Raw genomic sequence first — 6,926 nt, 5'->3', positions numbered from 1 at the left:
TGATGTCCGACCTATTGCTATTTGCACCTAAAGTAGGTGGGTTGATCTCTCTCAGCTGGGTCTAGGTTCTGTTCTAATTGGTGTCACAAAGGTCTCTGAACACCCGTGCATTCTCCATCCAGCCCTTGGCCTATGTGTTCTACACTACAGGTCCCTTGACTCTCAGCTGGGTAGGCCCTAAGGCAGAGACACTTGACTTCAGCTTCACTGTCTGCCTTGGGGGACCTGTGGAAATTCCTGACCCTCCAATCAGGCCATAGGATGGTGGTCCTCAAGAAATTTCTGGAGGACTTGTCAGAACACAGGCTTCTGGGCCCCACCCTCAGAGTTCCTGACGCAGCAGGTCTAGAGTGAGGTCCAAGAATTTGCATCTCTAACACGTTCCCAGGTGATGCTGCTGCTCCTGTCATCCTTTGAGAAGCATTAGCCACAGGAGAGCTAAGCCAAGCTCAGGAAAGCTTCAGTTTCACTGCTTTTAACTTCATCTTGATGTGGCTTGATGACCACTTATGAGACTGTTATCTTCCGGAATCCCTAATGTGAATTTTAAAAAACAGCTCCCTGTTTCGGATGTTTCCTTCATCTAACACCCTGGTGTCTCTTTGGGCTGCTTATATTTCCCACTCCCTATCTTACTTCCCTACAGCCTTTCATTCTTTAACAAACCTTTCAAACCAGAATAACTGGATTTGGCTTTCTGATTTCCTATTTGCCGTATTCTCTTACCGTAGGCAACAAGCCAATGGCACAGCTGCCATAGATGGCTGGGTACTTTCTTTACACTTGATGGAAAATCTGGTTTTATAAATGGTCAAGGTATTTAGAAAATTCTGGTTTTCTGTCCAATTCCTCTATAGCAGCCGGCAGTGGGATGTCGCAGGTTAGCTGGAGGGAAGGCTATGACCATGGAATTCCAAAGTACAGATGTCATTAATATTTTGATAAATTATCCTTGTTACAGATAATGTTCATTGAGGACCTTGTTCTAATGCTTTCTTTGAGGGACTAGTGCCCAAGGGCTCAAATTACAGAGCATGTCATCTATTATAAAGTAGAAAGCAAATATACCCCTAGTTCTAAAACAGTATTTATATTACTCAATTAGACATTATAGAACCAAAAATCTCTATATGCTGTAATCATTTTCAAATATTCATTTTCCTGCCAATAGCCACATTTTGCCAGGTTGTGGAGACAAAGCAAGTTGGCAAGATGACGAGAAACCTGTAATTTGCAGCACAGAAAATCTTTCTGCTGCCAATTTCATGGGCAGGTGCCTGGGACTTGATAAGATGTGAGAGAAAAATTTGTTGCTATGATTCTGAACTTTATAGAAAGCTACTTCCTGCTATTTTAATGTTCATGACCTCAAATCCATGCTGCTGAATTTTTTTAGGTAGTTAAGCTATCTTGGTGGGCCTAGCACCATAATACACTCTCTAAATCTGGGGAACAAACATGATATTTAAACAGGTGTAAGGTCTAGAAAACAAACCAGACTCCAGAGTAGCAAACTGCCTAAACTCTTTTGAGTATTCCTTATGCAAGGGGCTCACTAGCAACTGATTTACTTGAGGTCTTGGCATTGAATTTTGTTGAATTTCTTGAATTATCTTTTTTTTTTAAGGCTTATTTATTTTGAGAGAAAGTGCGGGCAGGGGAGGGGCAGGCAGAGAGGGAGACACAGAATCCGAAGCAGACACAGAAATCGAAGCAGAATCGAAGCTGTGCTGACAGCTCAGAGCCCGACGCGGGGCTTAAGCTCATAGACCGTGAGATCATGACCTGAGCTGAAGTCGGACACTTAACCAATTCAGCCACCCAGGTGCCCCTCTTGAACTATCTTTAAAAACAATCAATGTTTAAACCATACCAAAGGTATGATGGTTGGGGTATTTGCCGAGTATATCAGCCAGAGATGGAGTACAATCATTGACCCCTTACTGATAGAAGAAAATTCTTTCTAAGCCCTTGTTTACTTTTGGGTTTGGTCATATAACATTTAATTTCTATTAGTATGGGAACAAAGGAAATTTTTACAGTAAGAAAGAGGCAAAGGCAGCATTGTTGTGCATTGTTTATTGGTCCCCCGTTAAGGGTCTGACCGTGAACACCATCTCCGTTCAGTGAAATGTACCTCCTTCATAGACCTCATAAAGAATGGGCATCTGATTTTCCTAAAGTAGATCCTGGTACTCCCATTTTATCTAGTCTGGTTTTTTTTTTTAATTTTTTTTAACGTTTATTTATTTCTGAGACAGAGAGAGAGACAGAGCATGATCAGGAGGAGGGGCAGAGAGAGAGGGAGACACAGAATCTGAAACAGGCTCCAGGCTCTGAGCTGTCTGCACAGAGCCTGACGCGGGGCTTGAACTCAACGGACCGCAAGATCATGACCTGAGCCGAAGTCGGACGCTTAACTGACTGAGCCACCCAGGTGCCCCGTCTAGTCCATTTTTATTGCAAGTTTCTATAGTTCCTTTCTCATTAGGGAGGGTCTTTACTGTGAGGACAGTTATTGAGAAGTGAAGAAAGCTATTTTCAGGGGAATCTACTTTGAGTAATATTTGTTTTTTAATCAGCCTAATATGATGGAAATATACAGGACCAAAAAATGAGGAAAACTGAGTGCAACTTCCATTTCAGGCACTAATATTGTGCATCTTAGAACAGGTGACCTTTCCTGTCTGAATTCCTTTTTAAAATAGAAAGCTCTACCAGAAGATGTCTATTCTTCCTTCTCCTACTGTTTTAACACTATGAAGATTTGTGTTAGGATGCTGTAGGAATTCTTGGCATGCTCACACTCCCTCTAAGCTGCCCACTACCATGCCAATTTGCTTCAGCCCAGCAAAGAACCTAGCAAGATGCTCACAGCTTGTGCTCATGTTGTGTGTGTGTGTGTGTGTGTGTGTGTGTGTGTGTGTAAGGGATGGATTTACTGAAGCTACTTTTTTTTTTTAATGTTTATTTATTCTTGAGAGAGAGACAGAGGACAAGCAGAGGAGGTGCAGAGAGAGAGAGGAGACACAGAATCTGAAGCAGGTTCCAGGCTCTGAGCTGTCAGCACAGAGCCCAATGTGGGGCTTGAACCCACGAACCACGAGATCATGACCTGCGTCGAAGTCGGATGCCCAACCAACTGAGCCACCCAAGCATCCCTACTGAAGCTACTTCTAAGACTTATGCAGGGTCTGCCTCCTAGGGTGCTCTCTAGAAGCACACCTTTTGGGGTACGCCATGAAAGAGACTAGCTACGGAAATGGAAGTATTTGGCCCAGGGGGTCTTATGGTAGAATGACTAGACTCCTTCTCTTGTAGCCAGGATTTTTATTGTCAAACAAATGTGTTATCTAGAGATCAGGGCAACTTACATTACTATTTAAAAGCTCTTGTCGGTCTGTTTCCTGCATTTTTGGCTTGGTAGGGGATGGTTTCAGCCCCTTCAGGAAGCTCCTTTCCCCTACCACTAACTTCATGATCTACTGCAGTTTTTAGAATTTATGTTGGATCATGAACAGTGCATCTCCAAGATGCATATCAAAGCCTGCAGGAAGTCTGAAAGCCAATCAAGACAATGGCCTGGAGACGTTTTCCAAGATTGTGATTGTGCTTGGGGTCCTTAGCACTCCAAATCCTGAGAAACACAGAGATTTCATTCTACAAATTTGCAGGAGTCCATTAGTGGTCACCCAGCCATGATATATTCACTTGTCATCTATCACTGAGTCAAGTCCCTAAAATAGGACCCTTATGAAGCTTTAGTTATGTTTATAATTACCCTATCCTCATTGAATCTAATTTGAATACCTCCACATAAAATGCCAGGAAAGGAGTTATATGTACAAAGCAGCTTTTAATTAAGAGGGGAAGCACCTATGTGTACTTTCCTGCTTGGTGCTCTTTTAGTTTCCTTAATGTAGAACATGGCACATCAGCATTTAAATGGCTTCTGATTAATAAGCACTTGTTTCAAGGCTACAGAGACTGAAATAAGATAAACACATATTAACAGAGTGGGAACAATAATAAAAGGAAATAAGTGTCGCTGGTTTAAAATGTATATTGTAAGTGATTCTAAAAGTATGAAAATGCAGTTATTAAACCAGCATGGAGGACCATGGGCCTATTTTATTGAAGTAATTAAATACTCTCTTCAAGTTTATGGCTCCTTGGATCATTTTAGGCAAATGAAAATTGGAGGCGAAATGTTAACCGGTGCCTAATGGATGACAGCCAACTTGACTTCTTGATGTCAATGGACACAGTAGCTGGGTTTCTTGAGGCCCATTTGCTACAGAAAAGCATGGCCTGTTGAATTTGGGGTTGAAGTTGGAAAAGAGTTCAAAGAAATGGCATTGTAGCCAGTGGTTTCTTTCAGTTGCCACATAATTACAGGATTGACAATAACAGAACTAATAATATTGGAGCCTTAGGAGCGCTTAGTACATGATAGGCACTATTCCAGGCAGTTAATAGGTGTTAACTCATTTGAACTTGACCATAACAACACGTGTAAGAAGCATTCTGTCATCATACTGACCATTACATCACCCCCTTAGGACCCTCCAAATCAGAGGCGCTTTCTCATCCCTTGACACTCCGTGAACATGGATTTTTTCTCTTCTTACAGTGCCTCATGGTAGGCATCTTCATTTCCGTTTACTCCTCTCTGGCCCTTTCACTACTAGAATACAAGCTGACTGAGATCAGAGACTCTATCTCACTAACCACTGTATCTCATACTGTCTACGTCACTGATTTCTCCTTCACATATTTGTAGAACTGAGAATTTGCATAAATTAAGAAACACCGCCCTGCAGCCAGGTCCTCAGACACACATGGCTTTGTGCACACTGGCCATGGCCCACTACCTGATTAGCAGGGCACATCTTACGTCCCAGACAGTAGGCTCACGGAACAGCAGCTGTTCAACTGTGGGGATGGCCTCACCCACAAGGACTTTCTCCTTCTTGCTGGGTACACTGACCTCACTGCAGACCAGGTAGGCAGGACTTCTGCTCTGATCAAAAACCTCATTCTGGGAGCACCTGGATGGCTGGCTCTTTGAGTAGAGTGTACAACTCTTGATCTTGGGGTTGTGAGTTTGAGCCCCACATTGGGTGTAAAGTTTACTTAAAAATCAGAGGCTAGCACGGCCATAACAATAGGCCTTACAGGTGGTATTGGCTTCATCCACCACAATTGTACACCTGATTTCCAAGTCAACAAACTTCAGAAAGTGAAGAAAGATGAGCAGGGATTCATCATGGACCCTGTGACCTCAGCCCTGAAGATAGAATGTGGGATGTGTTTGAAGCCAAAGCCCAGCATGGCTTCTCTGGTATCCCAACCACCAACACATGGGCTGGATGGGGAGTTGCTTGGTGGGCAGTGATCTTCTCAAGGAGGAAGAACATGACTGGCTTTGGGAAGAGATCATGATGAAGAAGGAATACTTGGTGGTAGCTCCTGCAGGCATCACACTGAAGGAAGCAAATAAAATTCTGCAGCACAGCAAGAAGAGAAAGTTACCTATTGTAAATGAAGATGGTGAACTAGTAGCTATCATTGCTCAGACAGACCTGAAGAAGAACTGGGATCACCTACTGGCCTCCAAAGATGCCAAAAAGTAGCTGCTATGTGGAGCAGCCATTGGCACTCACGAAGATGACAAGTATAAGCTGAGCTTGCTAAACCAGGATCCTGTGGAATTAGTGGATTTGGACTCTTCTCAGGAAAACTCCATCTTCCAGATCAACACGATCAAGTACATGAAAGGAAATACGTCAGTCTCCAAGTTATTGGAGGCAATGTGGTCATGGCTATGCAGGCCAAGAACCTCACTGATGCTGGCATAGATGTCCTGTGGATGGGCATGGGCAGTGGCTCCATATGCATCACACAGGAAGTTCTGGAATGTGGGTGGTCCCAAGCAAAGACGATGTACAAGGTGTCAGAATATGCATGGTGTATTGGTGTTCCTGTCATTGCTGATAGAAGAATCTAAAACGTGGGCCATATTGCCAAGGCCTTGGCCCTTGGGGCTTCCACAGTCATGATGGGCTCTCTCCTGGCTGCCACCACTGAGGCCCCTGATAAGTACTTCTTCTCCGATGGATTCCGGCTAAAGAAATATTGTGGTATGGGTTCTCTTGATGCCATGGATGAGCATCTCAGCAGCCATAAGCGATATTTCAACGAAGCTGACAAAATCAAGGTGCCCAAGGGGTGTCTGAGGCTGTTCAGGACAAAGGGTCCACCACAAAATTTCTCCCTTACCTTATCATTGGCATCCAGCACTCCTGAGAGGATACTGGTGCCAACAGTTTGACCCAAGTCTGAGCCATGATGTATCCTGGGCAGCTCAAGTTTGAGAACAGAATGTCCTCAGCTTAGGGAGAAGGTGGTGTCCATAGCCTCCACTTGTATAAGAGACTCTTCTGAAAAAGGACATAGCATATCCTCTTGGTTTTTCAATACAAGTTTGAAAAAAAAGAAAGAAATACTATGTAGCTTTCTTTTTCTCTCAAAGAATATTTCAGGATATGTTTAAATATTCATAGCTTTCATTTAAAAGTTAGAAAATATAGGGGCGCCTGGGTGGCGCAGTCGGTTAAGCGTCCGACTTCAGCTCAGGTCACGATCTCGCGGTCCGTGAGTTCCAGCCCCGCATCAGGCTCTGTGCTGATGGCTCGGAGCCTGGAGCCTGTTTCAGATTCTGTGTCTCCCTCTCTCTCTGCCCCTCCCCCGTTCATGCTCTGTCTCTCTCTGTCTCAAAAATAAAAATAAACTTAAAAAAAATAAAAAAATAAAAGTTAGAAAATATAGTTACAAGGAAGTATACAAATTTTCAAAACTGTTGTTATGTATATAAGGGCATATAGATTAGAATATATACAAAATTGAAAGTTATCACCTCTGGA

The 6,926-nt window shown here is 43.3% G+C and overlaps 1 pseudogene; it reads left to right on the top strand.

Annotated features, from left to right (window-relative positions):
- Window positions 1-261: 261 nt before the first annotated feature.
- Window positions 262-6,447, top strand: LOC125921661 (inosine-5'-monophosphate dehydrogenase 2-like; annotated as a pseudogene).
- The last annotated feature ends 479 nt before the right edge of the window (window positions 6,448-6,926 follow it).

This window comes from Panthera uncia, chromosome C2 (genome assembly GCF_023721935.1).
Source record: "Panthera uncia isolate 11264 chromosome C2, Puncia_PCG_1.0, whole genome shotgun sequence".
Lineage (NCBI taxonomy): Eukaryota > Metazoa > Chordata > Mammalia > Carnivora > Felidae > Panthera > Panthera uncia.
Note: the sequence above shows the minus strand (reverse complement) of the source record. Positions and strands in the feature narration are given on the sequence as shown.